Consider the following 23,172-nt stretch of genomic DNA (forward strand, 5'->3'; position numbering starts at 1 on the left):
AAAGCGGAGGGTATGTGTTGTGGTGACCGCTGTGTGTTGTGTAAGACTGATGAATCACACACCTGTACCCCTGAAACAAATAATACATTATATGTTAATTTAAAAAAAGACAGTAAAAATTATTTACCTCTTCTTCTTATTATTATTATTATTAATAAATTATTATTTATCTTATGGTCTATTCATCTCTTCCCAAAGAGAACCTGGATTCAGAAAGAAGAAATTTAATCCCTGGAAAACTGGCATAAGGCCACTGGGGTATAAGATAGGAATCCATAAGACTAGGACTAAATCACAGAGATCACTTCCATTAATAATGTCAAAAGTGGCCAATTAGCCATTAAGCTCCTTTGTCTTAGTGCCTATGGTCAGGCTGAAGCTACAGGTCTGCAGTTAGGTGAACTTTCATACCAGAAGAATATAGGAGACCAATCCATCTGATGAAATTAATTTACCTTCATCAAAAAATAATTATTTTATCCCTTCTCAGTGATCAAAGCCTTCAACAATTACTCTTTATTGTATTAGACAGTATAGGCTAAATTCCTCAAATATAATGGCTCAAACACAACAGAAGGGTGTTCATTTCTCTCTTATAAGAGCCCAGAGAGGACATTCTGGGACTAGGGTTGCAGAGTGGGATCAGGGAACTTCTGCTTCAGCAACTCAGGGTGATGCCATTATCAATTCAGGTGGGGGAGGCAGCAAGCAAGAAGTTCATGTGATAAGCTTTTATTGGCCAGGCCTAGAAGTGGTATAAATCACTTCTGCTCACATTCAGTTGAAGAGAACTTAGTCACATGGCCACACTTAAATGCAAGGGATGATGGAAAATGAAAAACTAGGCATCTACAAACCTAAGTATTAGGGGGAAGAGAAGAGAATAGGTCAACAGTTTGCAGTCTGTCGTACCAACTTTGGGTATCAATGACCCATGGAATATAAAGGACGAGGGAGAAAAATATTAGAATTTTATGTAAGTTTAACAAAGACTTGGAGAAATTCACTTCCAAAACAAACCACATCTGTAGGATTGGAAGCCTCACAGGAGCTAACACTTCCAAATCACTTTCATCAATTTTTCAGGAAATACTAAACTGCTATGATTCACCCAGGTTGAGAGTTCCACGTATTTTATCTTCTGCATTCTGTATCTCTCTGAAAGTCTTAGACACAGCCACTATTGACTTGAAGTTTAACGTTTGCATTTGCATTCTCCCTAGCTCTGTTTTTCCAAATTTAGCAAAATGCTTCTGTATCTCTGACCTTTTCACAAAACACTGCAGTGAGATTAAGAAAACACTGGGTCTGCATGTTCTAGGACACAAAACAGGTCTCAACCGATACCAAAAGATTGAAATTATCCCCTGCATATTCTCAGACCACAACGCTCTGAAATTGGAACTCAACCACAAGGAAAAATTTGGAAGAAACTCAAACACTTGGAGACTAAGAACCATCCTGCTCAGGAATGACTCAATAAACCAGGAAATCAAAAATCAAATTAAACAATTTATGGAGACCAATGAGAATGAAAATACAACAGTCCAAAACCTATGGGATACTGCAAAGGCAGTCCTAAGGGGGAAATACATAGCCATCCAAGCCTCACTCAAAAGAATAGAAAAATCTAAAATGCAGTTTTTATATTCTCACCTCAAGAAGCTGGAACAGCAACAGAGGGACAGGCCTAATCCACGCACGAGGAAGCAGTTGACCAAAATTAGAGCTGAAATCAATCAAGCAGAAACCAGAAGTACAGTAGAGCAGATCAACAGGACTAGAAGCTGGTTCTTTGAGAGAATCAATAAAATTGACAGACCACTGGCAACACTTATCCAAAAGAAAAGAGAAAGGACCCAGATTATTAAAATTATGAATGAAAAAGGAGAGGTCACGACGAACACCATTGAAATTGGAAGGATTATTAGAAATTTTTATCAACAGCTATATGCCAATAAACTAAGCAATCTGGAAGAGATGGAATCCTTCCTAGAAACCTATAAACTACCAAGATTGAAACCGGAAGAAATTGATTTCTTAAACAGGCCAATTAATTATGAAGAAATTGAGTCAGTGATAAACAACCTTCCAAATAGCAAAACTCCAGGCCCGGACGGTTTTCCTGGGGAATTCTACCAAACATTCAAAGAAGAAATAATACCTATTCTCCTAAAGCTATTTCAAAAAATAGAAACAGAAGGAAACCAAACTCATTCTATGAGGCCAATATTACCTTGATCCCCAAACCAGGCAAAGACCCCCTCAAAAAGGAGAATTACAGACCGATCTCCCTAATGAATATGGATGCCAAAATCCTCAACAAGATACTTGCTAATAGAATCCAACAGTACATTAAAAGGATTATCCACCACGATCAAGTGGGATTCATACCTGGGATGCAAGCGTGGTTCAATATTCGCAAATCAATCAGCGTGATACATCATATCAACAAGAAAAGACTCAGGAACCATATGATCCTCTCAATCGATGCCGAAAAAGCATTTGACAAAATACAGCATCCTTTCCTGATTAAAACCCTTCAGAGTGTAGGAATAGAGGGTACATTTCTCAATCTCATAAAAGCCATCTATGAAAAGCCTACTGCAAATATTATTCTCAATGGGGAAAAGCTGGAAGCCTTTCCCTTAAGATCAGGAACTCGACAAGGATGCCCACTCTCGCCACTATTATTCAACATAGTACTAGAAGTCCTTGCAACAGCAATCAGGCGACAAAAAGGGATCAAAGGTATTCAAATCGGCAAAGAAGAAGTCAAAATGTCTCTCTTTGCAGATGACATGATACTCTATATGGAAAACCCAAAAGAAGCCACTCCCAAACTATTAGAAGTTATAGAGCAATTCAGTAACGTGGCGGGATACAAAATCAATGCTCAGAAATCAGTTGCATTTCTATACACGAATAACGAGACCGAAGAAAGAGAAATTAGGGAATCCATCCCATTTACGATAGCACCAAAAACCATACGTTACCTTGGAATTAACTTAACCAGAGACGTAAAGGACTTATATTCTAGAAACTATAAATCACTCTTGAAAGACATTGAGGAAGGCATAAAAAGATGGAAAGATATTCCATGCTCATGGATCGGAAGAATTAACGTAGTTAAAATGTCCATGCTACCCAGAGCAATCTACACTTTCAATGCTATCCCGATCAAAATACCGAGGACATTTTTCAAAGAACTGGAACAAATAGTCCTTAAATTTGTATGGAACCAGAAAAGGCCCCGAATCTCCAAGGAACTGTTGAAAAGGAAAAACAAAGCTGGGGGCATCACAATGCCGGATTTCGAGCTGTACTACAAAGCTGTGATCACAAAGACAGCATGGTACTGGCACAAAAACAGACACATAGACCAGTGGAACAGAATAGAGAGCCCAGAAATGGACCCTCAGCTCTTTGGGCAACTAATATTTGATAAAGCAGGAAAAAACATCCGGTGGGAAAAAGACAGTCTCTTCAATAAATGGTGCTGGGAAAATTGGACAGCTACATGCAAGAGAATGAAACTTGACCACTCTCTCACACCATACACAAAAATAAACTCCAAATGGATGAAAGACCTCGATGTGAGACAGGAATCCATCAAAATTCTAGAGGAGAACATAGGCAGCAACCTATACGACATCGGCCAAAGCGACCTTTTTCATGACACATCCCCAAAGGCAAGAGAAACAAAAGATAAAATGAATTTATGGGACTTCATCAAGATTAAAAGTTTCTGCACAGCCAAGGAAACAGTCAGAAAAACTAAGAGGCAGCCCACGGAATGGGAGAAGACATTTGCAAATGACACTACAGATAAAGGACTGGTATCCAAGATCTACAAAGAACTTCTCAAACTCAATACACGAGAAACAAATAAACAAATCAAAAAATGGGCAGAAGATATGAACAGACACTTTTCCAATGAAGACATACAAATGGCTAACAGACACATGAAAAAATGTTCAAAATCATTAGCCATCAAGGAAATTCAAATCAAAACCACACTGAGATACCACCTTACGCCAGTAGAATGGCAAAAATAGACAAGGCAAGAGACAACAATTGTTGGAGAGGATGTGGAGAAAGGGGATCCCTCCTACATTGTTGGTGGGAATGCAAGTTGGTACAGCCACTCTGGAAAACAGTGTGGAGGTCCCTTAAAAAGTTAAAAATTGAGCTACCCTATGATCCAGCCATTGCACTACTGGGTGTTTACCCCAAAGATACAGACGTAGCGAAGAGAAGGGCCATATGCACCCCAATGTTCATAGCAGCAATGTCCACAATAGCTAAATCGTGGAAGGAGCCGAGATGCCCTGCAACAGATGACTGGATTAAGAAGTTGTGGTCCATATATACAATGGAATATTACTCAGCTATCAGAAAGAACGAGTTCTCAACATTTGCTACAACATGGACGGCACTGGAGGAGATAATGCTAAGTGAAATAAGTCAAGCAGAGAAAGACAACTATCATATGATTTCTCTCATCTATGGAACATAAGAACTAGGATGATCGGTAGGGGAAGAAAGGGATAAAGAAAGGGGGGGGGTAATCAGAAGGGGGAATGAAACATGAGAGACTATGGACTATGAGAAACAAACTGAGGACCTCAGAGGGGAGGGGGGTGGGGGAATGGGATAGACCGGTGATGGGTAGTAAGGAGGGCACGTATTGCATGGTGCACTGGGTGTTATACACAACTAATGAATCATCGAGCCTTACATCGGAAACCGGGGATGTACTGTATGGTGACTAACATAATATAATAAAAAATCATTAAAAAAAAAAAAAAAAGAATGAAAACACTGGGTCTGGTCCTCCATCCTTAAATATTGAGAGATGTCTAGTGTAAACAGATGTTTTGTGTTCCACCTCCACAGCCCTATCCACATTAGCTATGGGAGGCTAAACAGTAATTACCGTCCTACGGCTTAATTTACAAAATCTGAATTGAACCGTCTGTAGGAAAAAATATAATGGTCTTCAAATTTTTGCTCTACAATTTTAAAACTGAGTTATTCTCAAACTAAATTTGATGACAGATTGTTATACTCAAAATATTTTTAAAAAGCCCTAAAAACTCTAAATCTAAAATCCAAGTAACAGAGAAAAATAAACTGAAAATTCATATATATAAACTTAAGTTTTATTTTCAAATTCTAACAGCTTCATTTCTTTCTTTAATATAGTAAAATTCACTTTGAAAAGAAAGTATCATCAAACTTCAAAATAATGAAACCATAGCATGTGTGACTGACAAATATTAACTATTAAATATAATATAATTATGGTTTCTTAGCTTCATATGGGCCTATTCTAAATAGATATGTTAAAATTTTTATAGTGTTATTTTTCACAGATTAGGAGAATACAGACATTTAAGTTTAAGGGAAGGCATCACTGCAAAACTTTTAGATGTGGCATATTTTGTGAAGGAAATGGAATTTTTCATTTCAAAAAGATCTTCCACAACTGCTAATGAAAACTACCCAAGCACGGATCTCAGAGTTGGCACATAAATTATCTTATATTTAAGTGCAAGGCCACACAGCAGAAAAATGAAATCACAGAAATCTAAAGGTAAAAGAGAATTTAAGTTTGCCTTTTCACTTTATTCCTTCTCGGAAATTACATTTTATACCTCCTAGGAAATTATTTTATGGGAATCGCTTAACATTCTTTTCAAGTTTACTAAAAATGTTTAGGGGAATTTTCCTTCTAGCTCTAGAAAGCTCTATCTTTTCTGTTTTACTGAAAAATTGTGAGCTACATTTTAATCTCAGTTTTCCTATTTATAAAAATGGAGAGTTTACATGGAAATAAAAATTTCAAACACAGCTGTAAAACAAAATACAAAATGTTTTAATAAAAATAAGTAATGATCATTCTCAGGTAACTTTGTAGAACCTCTAAGTCATGCTAACATGAGCAAGATGAACGGTTTAAGAAGTGGGAGAAATAATAAAATCTACATTTTTTAATTATCTCATCTTTCCAAAAGAAATAAAAATATTGTGTCAGTGCAATTATCTTCTTTGGAATTTCCAAACTCAGACCTTTGCAACTAGAACTTAGATGTTACTTCTTAAGGTAGTGAAACAAGGGCCTTCAGGCAACACAGTACATCATTATCCTTCCTATGAATAACAGAAAGCAAAGGTTCACTGCCAAGGCACAGTCTCATGTTACATCAGGTCAGCAATTCGAAAATTTACTCTGTGGTAAGGTCTGATTTTCCCAGGGAGGCAAGATTAAATGCCAGATAAAGGATTCACTACTTGACAATTAGAGAAACTGATGCCTACAAGCTGATAATACCCTAAAGAGGTAACTTGAAACAATTATATCAATTATCTAAACACTGTATAATGTATTACCTTTTAGCAGGTGAGAAACAGAGCCATGAGAATGAAAAATGGAAGAAGGAAAAATAAAAACCATTTGTATTAGCCAACATTATTTTGATTACTCATCCTTATTACTTTCTTTAAAAATTGTTTGATATTAAATCAAACCAATACTAATTTTTAAAAATAAAGAATGAGCATTTATTCGATTTCATGTAGGAAGCTGAGCATTTGTTATTATGTCTTACCTGATATTGGCAACAGGGCTAACATTTTTATAAAACACCAAAGAGCAAAAATCTTTTAGATTTAGATTTTTAGTTATATTATTTGGATAAGAATCTTATGACATTCTATTCACATCTATTTTTATTCCAGCTAAAAAGATGTTCACGGAAGTATTACAATTGGCTTTCTCAAATGGCTTCAGGCTCATTTACAAGCTTCTAAGAAGATAAAAGCGGTAACATTTTCTTTGCCTGTTGGGTGGTTGAAAGGTTAAATATCAAATTTCAGTGTGGGAAAATCCCAAGTACTCTAGGTGAAATGTTTTGATGCTAGGTAAACGTGTCCATATAGAAATACACACAGTCTGAAGACCCGCCAATAGTATTTCCCTGGCTGAGATCAAATAGGAAAAAAAAAAAAAGTTGTAAAATTAAAAAAAAAAATGTAACTGACCACTTACTCTAAAGTCTCCATTTGTATTGTTATAGTAGCTTACGTTGTAAGTTTACAAAGTACTTTCACAAATATCACCTCAATATTGAAAGGAGGATGATGTGAGTAAGAGTTAATCTAAGAAGGCAGTATGCATAGTGGTTTAGTGTGTATCTCTCATCTCCTCTTACCTATTCAAAGCCTTTGCTCCAGCAATACCTCCCTTGCCCTGCCTATCTCCCTATTTTTCCCTCTTCTGAATACTTCCCTTCGGCATACACATGTTGGCATTCCTTCAGTCTTAGAAGGCTTCCTGTCCCACTTCTCCATTTAGCTACTCTTCCCTTGCCCCCCGCTTTTGTCTCTAGCATTAATTTCCTGTCTCTCATTTCCTTTACTTCCGGAGGTGCTCCCCTCTACCACTCCACTAAAACTGCCTATCAAGGTCATCGGTGACCTCTTTGTTGCTCAATTCAAAGGTTAATTCTCAGTTTGCATCTTATAGCATCTGACACAATCAATAACTCTTTTTTCCTTAAAATAATTTTCCCAGTTTCCAAGACATCACTTTCCTGATTTTCCTTTTACTCCTCTAGCACTCGTACTCCTGCTGGTACTTCTCTGCCAGTCCTCCGACCTCGTCTCTTTTTAAAATCTATAATTACTTCTTTGATGATCTCATCTGGCCTTTACATATTATAAATATATTGACAAATATAAAATTTATACATCTAGTCTTCTGAAATAATATAAATTCCACAAAGGCAGGAATTTTTAAGGGGTACACTTCAGTTTCCCCAGTTTCTGGCTTGTAGCAAGTTCTTCAATATTTGCTAAATAAATGGATGCCATGAAAGTGGTTGTGAAACTTACTACAATTGTTAAAAAATGATTCCTTTAAAAATTAAAGCATATTAAAAATCAATAATTATCTGGCATTAATGTAACTAACTTCAGAATTGTGGGGTAGAGAAGGCAATACAGTCAAACACGTTCAATAATTTGTCTTGTATGTGTAACCACTTGAAGACTCGAAACAGGATGTATAACTTTCAAGCCACTAGAGAGAGAAAAGAGGGGGGAAAAAAGGACCAATCTAATGTCAGGGCATAAAGAGAAAAAAATTACACATGCTCACGTAATACAGCAAAAAATAGATGCAGATACGTCAATAAACATGAGTGGGTTAGACTCTCTCATTAAAAAAGAGTAAATCATATTATATTTTTAAGAAGCCATATAAACATTCCTTACAAGATTCAGAATTAAACATTGACCAAAATGTTTGAAAATACACAAAATTAAGGGCCAAAAGCATTAAATGGGACAAAGAAAAATTCACCAAGAAGATATTACACACATAAAACAAACCAACTTAAAATTATATGATGGAAAACCTGTTAGAAAAATGGAACTTGACCAATTCACAATCATGCTTGAAATGTGAATATATCTTTACTAGAAATAGGTAGATCAAATGAAGAAACCATGTAAGAAAAAGAATCTGTGTAACAAAACAGGTAAGATGCTTATTTGTTTTTAACAAACCAAATATATAAACTGACCATATGTTAGTCTTCACAAAAATATCAATAAGATAAAAATGTGGAAGTTATATAGATTCAATGAAATATTCACATGGAAGAGACAATAAAAAGAATAAGCTTGCCATCCTAAATAATAATTTTTTCTAATATAAAATAATTTTTATGAAATGTATAAAATATAATTTATTATAGAGTAATGAATATAAATTTACCAGGAGTACTTGTATCAATATAGATAAATTTCTTAAATATAATATTAAATAAAATACAAATTATAAAAGAACACTATAAAATAAGTATATATTATTCTGGGGTACACTCATTTATAATAAAATTATGAAAACATGCATAGAAATGATAAAAATCAAATTTAGAACAGTGTTTATCTCTGGAGAAGAAAGAATTATGATAGAGGTGTATATATTGATGGTTTATTTTTTAAGCTGTCAGTGCATATATAGTTATGCATTATATTATCTATTTATTCTATTTTTGAAAGTTGGATATATATTGTTTTAAAAAGAAAACATTTAGGTTTTATTCCTTGCCTCATATGAAAAAATGCTAAAATTTATCAGCAAAGAAATTAACATAAAAAAGACCACTTTGGAAAATTTGAGATATACTACTATACAATTAGACAATTCTTAGGTTAAAGAAGAAATGAAAACTGAGATTACAAAGTTTTTGAAAATAAATGACATTTAGGGACTCACAAACAGCAATCTGTGTAATATGGTCAAAGCCATTACTGACATGGGAAAATTAATATCCTTAAATATATTTTTTAAAAATAAGAATTTAAAGTAAATGTATGTATTCAACTCAAGAAGCCAAAGAAAGGATAAGATAAATTTGAAGAAAACAGAAGAGAATAATCAATAAAGATAAAAGCAGTAGACAAAACAATAAAAGGTAAATGAATTTAATTTTAAAAAGTAGTATTTGAAAAGACCAATAAAATAGACAAACCCCTATCAAATCTGATTTAAGAACTGAAAATGAAATAAACAATATTGAACATAAATTACAGTATATAAAGAGTTTGGGAGAATACCCAATTATAAGACAAGAATCAGAAATCTATATTTATTGATAATAGTAACATTTTAATATAATAATCAGTTTAAGAGGCCAGAACAATAGGGACAGTATGGTTACATCTATGTTACAAAGAAAATGATATATGTGTTTAAGTTTATAGGTCTGTAAATATATTTTAAGGGCCTAAGATGAGAGAAAACACTTATGACCTACAAAATAAGAACAGGATTTAATTTTTATATATCCTAGAAATCAATAAGTTAAAAAAAAATGGCAGAAGATATTAAAAGGCAATTCCTAGGAAACAATAAACAAGCAAAAAATTCTCTACCTCACCAGCAATCATAGAAATGGAATTTATAACGATCAAGATAAATCATTTTTTCACACTCAAATTGGAAACAATTAAATTTGATAATATTAAATGAAGGAGACACTAGAAGTCCATCACAATTGCTGACAGAAATATATTTTGATGCAACCATTTTAAAGAACAATTCAATAGTTGCTATTAAAACCCAGTAGCTATGGACCTAGGAATGTAACATGTGCGTCTACACAGAAACCTGGATATTCACTGCAGCACTGTGTCTAATAGTGAAAAAACAGAAACATTCAAAATTCCCATCAGTGAGATAATAGTTAAATAAATTATGGCACATCAATAAGTAGTAGTCCGTGGCCATTAAAAAGGATATGGTAGATCAGGAGGTGGTACTAGTGTAAGAATCATGGGACACATAGCTCGGTGGAAAAAAAACAAGTTATGAAAGAATGGGTAAAAAAAAAAAAGACAGAAACCAACATCATGCTTTAAAGAAACATACACACACGTATAGACTTTAGAGAAAGCTGTGGAATTCTGTATTATTTTTTAAAAAGCAAACAGCACATATATTATTAGCCTCATTTTACAGAAGAGTTACTAGCCTAGTCTAGAGAAGCCTTCATCATGGTCATACAGAAAGGAACTGAGTCTACAACCAAATCCAGTGTTCTTCCACATTACACAACTTGGCATCTTGGAATAAAAGTGCATTGGTTTTGTAATCCTTCAGGCATGTGTTCAAATGCCAACTTCACCACTTCCTAGTTAGGTAACCTTGGGAAAAATAATCTCTCTGAACTTCAGCATTTTCAACTGTAAAAAATGGGCAAATAAATACTAACTCCACAAACTGTAAAGATTAAATGAAAACTAAATGAGAACATTTCCTTCTCCATTGGCCAATACAAGCAGTTCATCAAGAGTGTCTACTCTGTTGATCAGCAGGGTCCACAAACAGTCTTTGGCAGCTCAGCTCCATGTATAAAATTTGATGTATCAAATGCTTCTGTGGTACTATAAGTTGGGAGTTCTCTAAATGTGTCCATGATGATAAAACTATTCCAACGGCCTGGCATTTCCTTGAGGCTCCCATCTGCCTCTACCACCTTTCTCTCAGTCTTCCTGGCTCAGTTCCAAACATCTAGATTATACGGTATGTGGTATTCTATTTATTTCTTGAGAGTGAGGGCTGACCCTTCATGACAAAATTTCTAGCTATGCCCTGAGCCACTGTCTTCTAGGCCTGGCTACAAGACTCCCAAGAAAGTTTTCTAAACTGCAACTGAAAGAAATAAACATAACACATCATTAATAGTTCAGACTATTTTACTCTAAATGAATCACCTTGAACTTACCCAACTGTATTAGTTAGCTTGGGCTGCCATTACAAAATACCATAGAATGGATGGCTTAAACAACAGAAATTTATTTTCTCATAGTTCTAGAAGTTACAAGTCCAAGATCAAGGTGCCAGCATATTAAGTTTCTGGTGAGAACTCTCTTTCTGGCTTGCAGGTGGCACCTTCTTTCTGTATCCTCACATGGCCTTTCCCCTATGTGTGGGCACATTAAGGAAGTGTGAGTGAGCGCCCTGATATCTTTTCTTATAAGGACAATAATCCTATCAGATCAGGAGCCTACCTTTATGACCTCGTTTAACCTTATGACTTCCTTAGAGATCCCATTTCCAAATACAGCCACACTAGAGTTTAGAGCTTTAATGTATGAATTTTGGGGGGACACAAACATTCAGTCCGTAACACCAACCATAGCATGACTCTTATGCCCTTTTCCTCTACTCCTTTATACAGGTCTTAAAAATGTTCTGGCAGGTCATTTCCCTCAAGCTGGAATTTTATTGTCTGGAAGAACTTGAATATCTGGAGATTTCACTATGTACCCTCTCTTTTGGATCCTTTAGAAACAAACAAACAAACAAATAAACAAAGTAAGATCAGGCCTAGGGTCCTTGGCCTTCTTATACTCCAGCGAAAGTGTTTCCAGCTTACCAGTCATAACTTGCAGTTCCCTGCCCACCAACCAGCCTTAGCCTACTTGCATCACTGTGGGGGATCTCCTGATGCCAGTTTTATCCCATGATTCCCTGTCTGTCAACACTGGCCCAATGCACACCACAGGCAGCTTCCAGGTTGCCAGTCCTAGCTTATGTTTTCCTGTCTGCCAGCCTCAGCCCAGTAACTGTGGAAAAAAGCTCTAGCTGTGAATACACCTCTTCTAACAAGGCTTAAATCCCAACCTAGGGAGGGAGCTGCCCTTCCAAGTTTGTTCTTTCCTGAGGTTCTCTCCTTCAGCCCTAGAATATTCTTCTGAATTTTGATTCCTTCTTAGTAGATAACTGCTGTCAATAGTGAACAAATCTTCATATTGAACCTTATCTGTTCAAATTACTGTGTGGTTTCCATCTTCTGATTGGCCCCTGACACAGAAGAGCTTGAGACGAGTGTCCCTGGGTGTTTCACAGTGCTGCCCCCTACGAACAAGCAGAACAGAGGCACACCAGAGTCAGAGAAAGAAGGCTCTTCTGCCTATAGTGTCCCTGCTGCACACTCTACCAGCAAAAAAGAAATGTTTGCTAGTTCCAACACCAGGATTACAAGCAGGGCAATGAAGGGTAGATTTGAAGCTGAGGCAATAATCTGACACCTAGCATTGTAACCTTGCTGCCATCCATACACAAAAGTCCCTATTTAACTACATTTTTTAAAAAAGTTAACACATACCAAGACCTTCCTATGCGCTTGATCATTTTAAGCTCTCTTAATAATCCTGTAATATGGGAACCATTACTATCCCTACTTTACAGATGGGGGAAATGTAAATTTAATTAGCTTTGGCAAGGATCCTAAGTAAAAGAGCTGAGATTCAAATCTAGGTATTCTGACTCCTAAGACCACACTCTCAACCACAATGCTATATTAACTTTTGTTTCTATTGTTAAGACAAAACAAGTTTTAAAATGTGAAGAGATCTGTTCCTTTCCAGGAGGCCATTTCCCCCACCGGTCTGACACACTGTTAGTGTGGCACTGTTTCCTCTCATGCACTTGGGTGCTGCTCTGAGCAGTATCACCCTTTAGACCAGAAAGCTGGTGGGCACTGAGGAAGAAACAAAATGAGAAGAAAGTGGAGGAGGTGCTACAGGATGAGGAAGAAGAATACGTGATGTAAAAATTTCCCGAACAACGAGTGGAAAAGGCAAAGTGGAGTACCTCCTAAAGTGGAGGGGGTCCTCAGCTGTGGATGACACATGGGAACCAGAAGAGAAGCTGGGCTGCCCTGACCTCACTGCCAAGTTCCTATAGTCACAGATAACAGGATATGGGACAGAAAAATTATAGGAAGGCAAGCGCAAAATTGACTCTGATTCTGAAAATAAGGGAGAGAACAAACCAAAGAAGAAGAGTCAGAAAAGCCATGAGGCTTTGCCCAGGGACTGGAGCTGGAGCAGACTGTTGGAGCTACAGACTATATGCTCTTGATGAAATGGAAAATATCTAATGAGGATGACCTGGTCCCTTCCAAGGAAGCCAATGTCAAGTGTCCACAGCGAGGAGAGGGGTGTCATATCCTTCTATGAGGAAAGTCTGATGTGGCATTCCTACCTTTCAGAGGGTGGTGACAAAAAAAATGACAAGAATTAACTCTCCTAAGTACCAGCCCCTGTCACATCTGACTGTGGGTTTATTTATTTATTTATTTATTTTTAAAGATTATATTTATTTATTTGACAGAGAGAGACAGCCAGCGAGAGAGGGAACACAAGCAGGGGGAGTGGAAAAGGAAGAAGCAGGCTCATAGCGGAAGAGCCTGATGTGGGACTCGATCCCGCAACACCGGGATCAAGCCCTGAGCCGAAGGCAGACGCTTAACCGCTGTGCCACCCAGGCGCCCCGTGACTGTGGGTTTAAAGTGGAGAGGGAGGGAGTTCTACTTATCTTGACACCAAAGAAGCGGCTTGAGGAGATGTCCTTTGAAGAGTCAGTACAGAACTTAGAGCCGCCCAACTTTAAAGCCTTTCCAGCTGTGTAGTTTGCACACCCATCCCAGTGGAGGGGAAGGAGAAGTGCTGCAAGGCAGCTCATTGTGTACTTGGCTGAGAAAAGCCCAAGGTCTTCCATGAAGGACAAAACTTGCAGAATGGATATATGGGAGAGCAAACGATACTGTAGTTCTTCAAAAAGCATCTCCACAACACACAGCCTGCTTTCCAAAAGTGTTAACTCTGCATTTTTACAGTGTAGCGTGTATGTAGTTTTAGGGGATCGTTGGTGTACTATTTAGGGGTAGGAGTAGGAAGGAAGGGAGACAGGTAGCACCATTTTTGTTAAAATCTGGGGCCTGAGTGGGAAAATGGTGAAACATTGGAAAGAACAACCTAATGATGATTTGGTTCCATGTCCAGATATTTTATCTTAAAAAAAAATGTCACTGGCAACCTAAATGAGGACTGTGAGAGACTGTTTAAAAGCTGTGAATACCTGAAACTTCTAAGTCAAGTTGTTCCCTGCCTGAGCTTAATGCTGTTCCCAACAAAGGACTATGCCAGTTAATAAGTCACCAGCTGCCATTTGTAGAATGGAAACTGGTTGAGAAGGGAAAGTTTTATTGGAACATACTCCAAGCAATTGTTCTTAGAGGTACTAACTCTTGATGTTGATACAACCCTTTCTTTTTCAATTATGAAGTTATTAATATCAGCTTGTTCAAGCAACTGGCTGAGGTATTTGGGGAGGGGAAGAGAGTGGTATAGAAGGCAGGAGAGTAGGGAAGGAAAGGCCCATGCTCTTACAATGGAAAACTCTTGGAGCCTCTCTGCTTTTTGAACTTTGAACTCCAAAACCATTGGTGGTGGCACTGACAATACAAGTTCACAGGATCACTTTAAGAGTTGAAGGATTTCAAAAGCCCTGGTCTCAGGAGAAGATTAAACTTATCAGTGGTTCACTTTAAAAGACAAAACAAAACAAAATTTCTTCTAGTCTAAGAATTACCTAACACCCAAAATGCTGTCTTGAATTATGAGATCTATCAGTTCTCGACATTGTCTAGACCTGTACCTAAAAGTCCACTGTAAAATCTTTTTAGGCATGTGTTAGATTTCTGTGAAAACTTTGTTTAATTGTAAACTTTGTACCACATTGTGAGTTTTTGTCTTAAAACTATAGATTTAAAAAAAAGCGAAGAGAAACTATCAGAGGTTAATGATCGTCAATATTGCTATTAAAAAAGGCAGCACACTTAGATAGTATCTACCTCAAAGGAAGCTATAAACAAATATGTCAAAATGTTAACAAGTATTAATTCTGAATGCTGGAATATACAGTTAACCCTTGAACACAGGTTTGAACCACACAGGTCCATTGATCCATGGATTTTTTTTTTTTTGACAAATACAGTACAGTGCAGTAAATGTATTTTCTCTTCATTATGATCTTCTTAATACCATTTTCTTTTCTCTAGCTTATCTTGTTGTAAGAATAAAATAAAGTGTATGCATATTGTAATAATATGCATATAATATATACCACATACAAAATAGGTGTTAATCAACTGTTTATATTATCAGTAAGGCTTCTGGTAAACAGTAAGCTATTAATAGTTAAATGGAGGGGGGAGTCAAAAGTTATACATGGATTTTTTGACTACATAGGAGGTTGATGCCCATAGCCCTGCATTATTCAAGGGATAAATGCAGTATTTTATATACCTTTTAAATTTGACAAAAACAACTTTAAAAAGGGAATATAAGAAAAAAGCACTAAAAGGGGTGCCTGGGTGGCTCAGTCGTTAAGCATCTGCCTTCGGCTCAGGGTGTGATCCCAGGGTCCTGGGATCGAGCCCCGCATCAGGCTCCCTGCTCCACTGGGAGCCTGCTTCTTCCTCTCCCACTCACCCTGCTTGTGTTCCCTCTCTCTCTGGCTGTCTCTTTCTCTGTCAAATAAATGGATAAAAATCTTAAAAAAAAAAAGCACTAATAAAATATATGCAATCTTAAAAATAATTCAACTTTTCAGTTGTGGAAATTATTATTGAAAAGGATAAACAAATTTTAAAAATCATATAGTATTACTCAGTTTTGGCAGTTTATTCCCATTATGTTGACATTTTATTTTCGAAGAGAACTTAAATGTCCCTGAATTTAACATGAATGACAGCTGAAAAGGCATTATCTGGGACAAAGTCTATAAAACTGGTGTTTTAATTCATAAAATGGATTTAAAATATATATACAATAGAATATTACCCAGCCATAAGAAAGAATGAAATCTTGCCATTTGCAAATGGAGCTAGAGGTATAATGCAAAGTGAAATAAGTCAGAGAAAGACAAATACCATGTGATTTTATTCCCATGTGGAATTTAAGAAACAAACAAGCAAAAGGGGAAAAAAGGAGAGAGAGAGAAATCAAGAAATGGACTCTTAATTATAGAGAACAAACCGATGGTTACCTGATGAGAGATGGGTGGGGGATGGGTAAAATAGGTGATATGGATTAAGGAGTGCACTTGCTGTGATAAGTACTGGGGGGTGATGTATGGAGTTGTTGAAGCACTATATTGTATACCTGAAACTAAGATAACACTATATGTTAATTAACTGGAATTAAAACAAAAACTTAAAAATTAAGTTTAGAGAGGATTAAAAAGATAGGAACAAGATTAATGCAACAAGTTATAATCAAATAAAATATCAGGAAGAATAAAGTGATTTTAAGATTAAACAACTGTTATAGCAGAAACGGACCTTACAAATTCAAATCAATCATCCCTACCTACGACATTTCATAGAATGATAACCCTGAAAGGTTAAATGACTCCATTACTGTTATAGATGGTGGCAGAGCCCTAAAACTGAACCTCTTTACACACCATATGTCATTTGAGATATAAACATTTTTAAAGGCATAGTTAATATGTACTCTCTACCTTCGTTCTCAAGGTTTTATATTTAGAGAATTTTATGTGGGGATTCAGTTTCATTATCTAAGGAAGTCTGAAGTATGCCCATCTATGAAGTTACCTACGAAGGAAGACAAAAAACCTGATGCTCAAGGAAACAGATTAAGTTCTTCTCTATCTCCAAATACAGAACTATGTACATTTATTTGCAGGAACCATAGCAGGTTCATAAATTTGCAGCAGATTAAAGTATATATCTGGAAAGTAGCTCTGGGTCAGGTTCAAAGAGGTGGTGGTTGTAGAGATTAGGCCAATAAATTTCTCCCACCACAAGGAAACCTGTAAGGCCTGAGGTAGGAAAGCAGATTCTCCTTCAGGTTTCATCAATGCAGAAAGATTATTTTTGCAGACTGAAATTTACTTAGATTACCTGAGGACAATACAAAATCTACACATGTTATATACGATATACATACTTTCAATTAAAATTCCTATTTAAACTTGAGGAGTTATCAGTTCTTATAATGAGAATTAAAAAATTAAGAGTATAATAATGTTTGAAGGAGTTGGTGGTACAAAAATATATGAATTATATTAATGAAGTCATTAATTCTTCTTCCTAGGCATACAGCTAGAGTACATCTCCCAGTATCTCCAGCACTTAGATGTGGCCATATGACTTGGTTTAGAAAATGTAATATGAATGGCAGTGATGCCTGCCACTTCCAGGCCTGGCCATAAAAACTTCCCACAAGAATTCCTCTATGCTCCACCACCCGCTTTTGGCTAACATGTATGGTGACACCCTGAGAAACCGTGGAAGCCACTTGTTGAAGATGGCACAGTCACCATCACTTTGGATGCCTGAATGACAGCACGGAGGGGAGCGACATGCAGGAGTCTTCCTATCAACCCATACACAACCCTAGAATTATTACATAAACAAAAAGTAAGTTTTTATCAAGTTAATCCACTGAAACTTGAGGGTCAACTTGTTAGGACAAACTAGACTACCCTAATAAAATCCTATTTGAATCTAATTCTGTATATTGAATTGACCCTAAATCTTGGAAATGATCTGAATGTCTTGACAAGAAGCAGAAAATGAAAGCTTGCAATTAGACAATCTGGTGTTTCTTTTTTCTTTCTTTTTTTTTTTTAAAGATTTTATTTATTTATTTGAGAGAGAGAAAGAGACAGCACACAAGTGGGGGGAAGGGCAGAGGGAAAGGGAGAGAGAGATCTCAAGCAGACTCCACCCTGAGCACAGAGACCGACACAGGGTTTGATACCATGACCCTGAGATCATGACCTGAGCTGAAATCAAGAGTCAGGTGCTTAACCAACTGAAGCACCTAGGTGCGCCAATAATCTGGTATTTCTGGAGAAGAGTACATTGTAGGACTATGATATATTCTAAAAATTAAGGAGAAGCTATCCAAGGATTTTATGTGGCCAAGGGTGGAACGTTTACTTTTTCAGAATCTTCCTTCATCAGTAAATACCGGTTTTAAACATACTCCCAAGTTTAGCATTCTTGTAGAACTAAATAAATGTGGTCAGCTGTCTTTCATCAATTTTATTTTTTAATTTATTTTAATATTTTTGTCACTGAGATGATGAAGACACTCTGCTCTTCTCCGCTACCAACTTCACTTACGCACTAATATCTGCCAAATAAATTCTGCATCACTGATGCTGATGGAGGTAGATGCACCCTGGTTATATCGCTTACCCACCTTGCCAATGGCAACTTGTAGGCATTGCTACTCACTTTTAAAGAGGACTTTAAAACATAACTCATGGTTTTCCTCATCACCCCAAATCAGAGAGAACCTCAACATTCAATGTTCGCCCATCTAATAACTTAGCCTCAAAACTCTCTGACTTTCCAACTTCAAAATTCAAGGACAAACTTCCATCACCACACTACATTCTCACCTAGAACTGCTCCATCTCTTAAACTACTGGGCACTGCTAGAGAAAAATCATGGACTCCAAACTCCTTTCTCTAGTTTTGCAGGAACATACCTTTATTCCTATGTAACTAGAAGTGAGGGAGAGATAAAGGAAATTTAGTTCTGAGAAAGTAATAAACTGAGCAAATTAACTTCTGATAGATCATTTTCTCTGTCAAAATGGAGGTCATTTGCTTGAGACAGAATGAAGTGAGGTGTGCTGCAGGTAGACTGAAACACATTTGGAAGTAGCTGTTGTAGGATTGAAAATGGAGGTATCCGGGACATCTAAAAAGACTCTTAAACATGTCTCCTTGTCACAGGTTTCTGTTCCCCAAGAGTCTATACCTAGATAGAATTTCTGAATTATTAGTAATGTGAATCTTCAATTTACTGTATCACGTCAACCTCTTTTCCGAAGGTTTGTACTCCTACCAACAGAGCAGGAGAATTTTTGTTGCCACAAGTTATTGTCAATTTTCTTTTAATTTTACCAATCTAATTGGTAAGAAATGGTGCCTCATTAGGGTTATAATTGTATTTCCTCTTATTAGTGATGTTGGATCATCTTTTCATGTGTTTGGTCTTCTGAGTATCTTTCTCTTGAACGGCCTGTTTAAACCCCTGTCCATTTTTCTACTGTGTTGTCTTTTTTAAAAAATGATTTGCAGGGCTCAGTCGGTTAAGCATCTGCCTTCAGCTCAGGTCATGATGCCAGGGTGCCAGAATAAAGTCCCACATTGAGCTCCCTGCTCAGCGGGGAATCTGTTCCTCCCTCTCCCTCTCTCCCTCCCCTGGCTCGTGCTCTCTCTCACTCACACTCTCTCAAATAAATAAATAAATAAAATCTTAAAAAAAAAAAATGATTTGCAGATCACTGCTATTTATTCTGGATATTCTTTGCAAGTGCTATGTATTATAAGTATCTTCTGCCAGTCCAAGACTTCTATTTTATTAGGTATTTGTGTTTTAATGAAGTGAAATGTAGCAGTATTTTCTATTCTAGATTGTGCTGTTTATTTTGTTTTGAAAATCCTCCCCCACCTAGGGACAAAATTTTTATCTTCATATATATTCCTCTAAATATCTTGAAGTTTTGTTTTGTTTTATTTAGGACTCTAATCCACCTTGATTATAATGGCATGAGGTAGACATCTAATTTTATTTTTATTTCCCACATAGAACACTTTACCTTTAATCAAGCCTTATTGTCTTGAATATCATTGTTGTTCAATATTTGGGGACCACCTTGTTTTAGCTCCTTTCAACATAGTAATAATTACTATTTTTGTTGTACTATGTAGTCAATGTCTAAGAATTACTTCATTTTCTTACCAATTTTTTTTATTTACCATTCCTTCTCGAATTTTACCCTTCATTTTATGTTCACCATTCCTCATATCCATTTTTTAGTAGTTCTTTCAATGATGATCTGAAGCGGTACCAATCTCATAAAAACGAATTTATTTTATTCTCATTACTAAATGACAATTTACCTAGTACGGAAATCTAAGATGGCAATTATTTTCTATCAGCATTTTGAAGACATATTATACCGTCTTCTGGCTTCTACCCATTGTCACAAATTATTCTTTAATCAGGCCAACTACTATCTCTTTGTACAAATCTGTCCTGCTTCTCTTTATCTTTGATTATACAGTTTTACTACAATCTGACTAACTACAGATTTATTATTATTTACCCCACCCAAGACAGTTTATGCTTCCTAAATCTGGGGACTAACATCCTTCTGAAAATTGTTCAACCATTTCTCTTAGAATATTGCCTCTCTCATTCCTTTAGTCTGTATCCCCTGATAGACAAATTTTAGACACATTTTATTTTTCATATCTATTAAATTCTCCTTAATATTAACCATCTCTTTACAGGTGTTACATTCTGTGTAGTTTCTTCAAAATTATCTTCCAGATTACTAATTGCCTCTTCAATTACATCTTATATGTTGCCTTACCTATCTAGCCTTCAAGAACTATATTTTATATGTCTAGAAATTCTTTGATTATTTTTCATACTGATTTTTCATTATCTTTAATCATTTTGCATACACTTGCAGATTCAACCAAATTATCCTATTTTTTAATTGTTAGGAATCCACTCGGTTTCTTTTTAAATAAAACTTCATATATTTTGTACTTTTGGATTATGAGCTTACCCTCTTCTAGACCTTTTCTGTAGGAATTACATATGGCCAGTGTTCATGGTATTTCCCTCCAAAAAAGTTTTATATTTCTTTCTGTCAGTGACATCAGCTTTTTCTCTGTTTGGGTAACAGAAGTTCTAAATATGAACCCATATGAGGTAGTGAGGGACCATGTTTATATATTCTCAGAAGATTTTTTTTCCCACTTGGAGTCCAGGCAGACATCTTCAGGTTTCCCTATCATCACACTAGGAGAATGACTTTTTCTAGTCGTTCTTTTGAAGAAGGCTCTGGGTGTCTCAATTTCAACTTCCCAAGATCTCGTTTCCATCCCTAAACAGGTATTACAATCCAAGTGCCTACAATTCTATGAATAATAATCCATGGCTTGCCCAAGTAAGCCACAGCTCACACTGTTCTAGTTATTAGTTTCCTCTTTATTTCTGCCCCCTGGTAATTTCCCTTAATTTCTTATGAGTACAGTACGGTATTTAAAAGGATGTTTAAAATATTTTTATGAGAGATTATGTAGTATGCTATATTGTTAGAACCAGAAGTCTAAACCATTTGTTTTATTAAATGGGCATTCCATAATTTACCCATGAGCATTTTCATTTCATTAAAAAAAAAAGAGCCATTTTCCTAATACAACATACTTCACACCTAAGAAAAACGGATAGATACCTATTACCCATTCTCTAGTTTTTCCTTAGAAAGAAAACTCTGATGTTTAGCTAGGCACAACAGCGCACAAAATAAAGGTTACATTCATCAGGCCTTGTTGTGGGTAGACAGTTACATAAGCTAAGTAAAAATGCTATTTTGACTAAATTCTGGCTGGGAAAAATGTAAATGCAAGTGCTTTTTGAGATTTCCTGAAAGGCCAATTAAAAGGCACTGACTCTGCTATTCAGGGCCCAGGTAAGTAAAGCCTAAGTGCCTCATTTCTCCTGATCCCAAGCCATCAGCTCCTTATAGCACCTTGCTTTTGCTTATTTCAACCAATGTTATTTCCATAATCTCTTTAATCCCTGAGTTTAAAGTTGTTGTAGAGGGCATTCATAAGTAGAAATGGGCAAGCAGATCATTGTAGAGGGAGGAAGAGAGGGAAAGGAAAGGGAGGAAGCTATATCTTTTCCCAAGCTAAACAACTACATGAAGAACACAGTCACTTTTGGATTAGGATGTAGTGCTGTGAGTGACTCAGTAGGATACCACGGTGCCTTCACAGATTTTTCTAGGTTAGGTACTTCTGACCCCTCTGTCTGCCAAAACCCTGATCCCTAGTACTAGTACCAAAGGACTTAAACTCAGTCCCTAGGCAGCCACTCTGCTCTCCCACAATTAAGAAAGCACAGCTGCAGATACTTGAATTTTACAGTACATGTAAGAATGCCACTTTCTCAAAAAAGAAAAAAAAAAAAAAAAAAACCAGGATGGTACTTTCTCTGTAGAATCTAAGAAACCTTCCTTAATAAAACATACCACCGAAATATGAAATAGACATGTTTCTAGAACTTCTCTATCAGCCTATAATCAAATATTATACCCTCGGGTACCTGAGTAACTTCTGTTCTTATTTATCAGATAATCCCTCTGTGCTTCACTTCTCCCTTCCAATTTTCACCATTCTACTGAAGATCAATGTGCAAGCCAATCTCTGGCTTTAGCCATGCTCTGAATTCTGTCGAGCAAAGGATATGGGTAAAACACCAAAGACACAAAGTGCTACTCTCCTATAATTTGTCAGCAAATGGCAGGAACCTTGGTAAGTTTGCCTGCTTGCCTGCAGTTTTACAAAAATTTTAAAATAACTACTATAATAATTCAGGATAAGTTCTAGATTTTAATTATTTGGTGATACATAAGAAATATTTTTGATAATTAAATATTTAGTTCATAATAGCACCCAGTATTTGTGCTTCTAATAAAATTTAGAACATTAAATCAAAGTACAAATTATAGACCTTAATCTTACTCCTCAAATAGGATGTATTCACTATGATTAAGTCTGTGTTATAAACCACTTGAATCACAATTCTTATCTGACTTTCGTGATGCTCAAGTAATCACCAGGGCTGGCCGATCAGAAGAGAACAGGACAGGCATATGTGATAAGACATGTACAAAGTACGGGACCAAAAGGTTACTAAGACTGGATTCTTTACTAGGAGGACATAAAATCCTAA

General features: G+C 36.3%; 1 protein-coding gene and 1 pseudogene across 5 annotated transcripts in view; one reads left to right on the forward strand and one right to left on the reverse strand.

The window, feature by feature from the left end:
• Nucleotides 1–23,172, reverse strand: part of MICU3 (mitochondrial calcium uptake family member 3) — a 104,567-nt gene that overhangs the window by 70,625 nt on the left and 10,770 nt on the right. The gene's annotated exons all lie outside the window — the stretch shown is intronic.
• Nucleotides 8,504–13,615, forward strand: LOC113261993 (chromobox protein homolog 1-like; annotated as a pseudogene).

Source organism: Ursus arctos, unplaced genomic scaffold (assembly GCF_023065955.2).
Source record: "Ursus arctos isolate Adak ecotype North America unplaced genomic scaffold, UrsArc2.0 scaffold_27, whole genome shotgun sequence".
NCBI classification, from domain to species: domain Eukaryota; kingdom Metazoa; phylum Chordata; class Mammalia; order Carnivora; family Ursidae; genus Ursus; species Ursus arctos.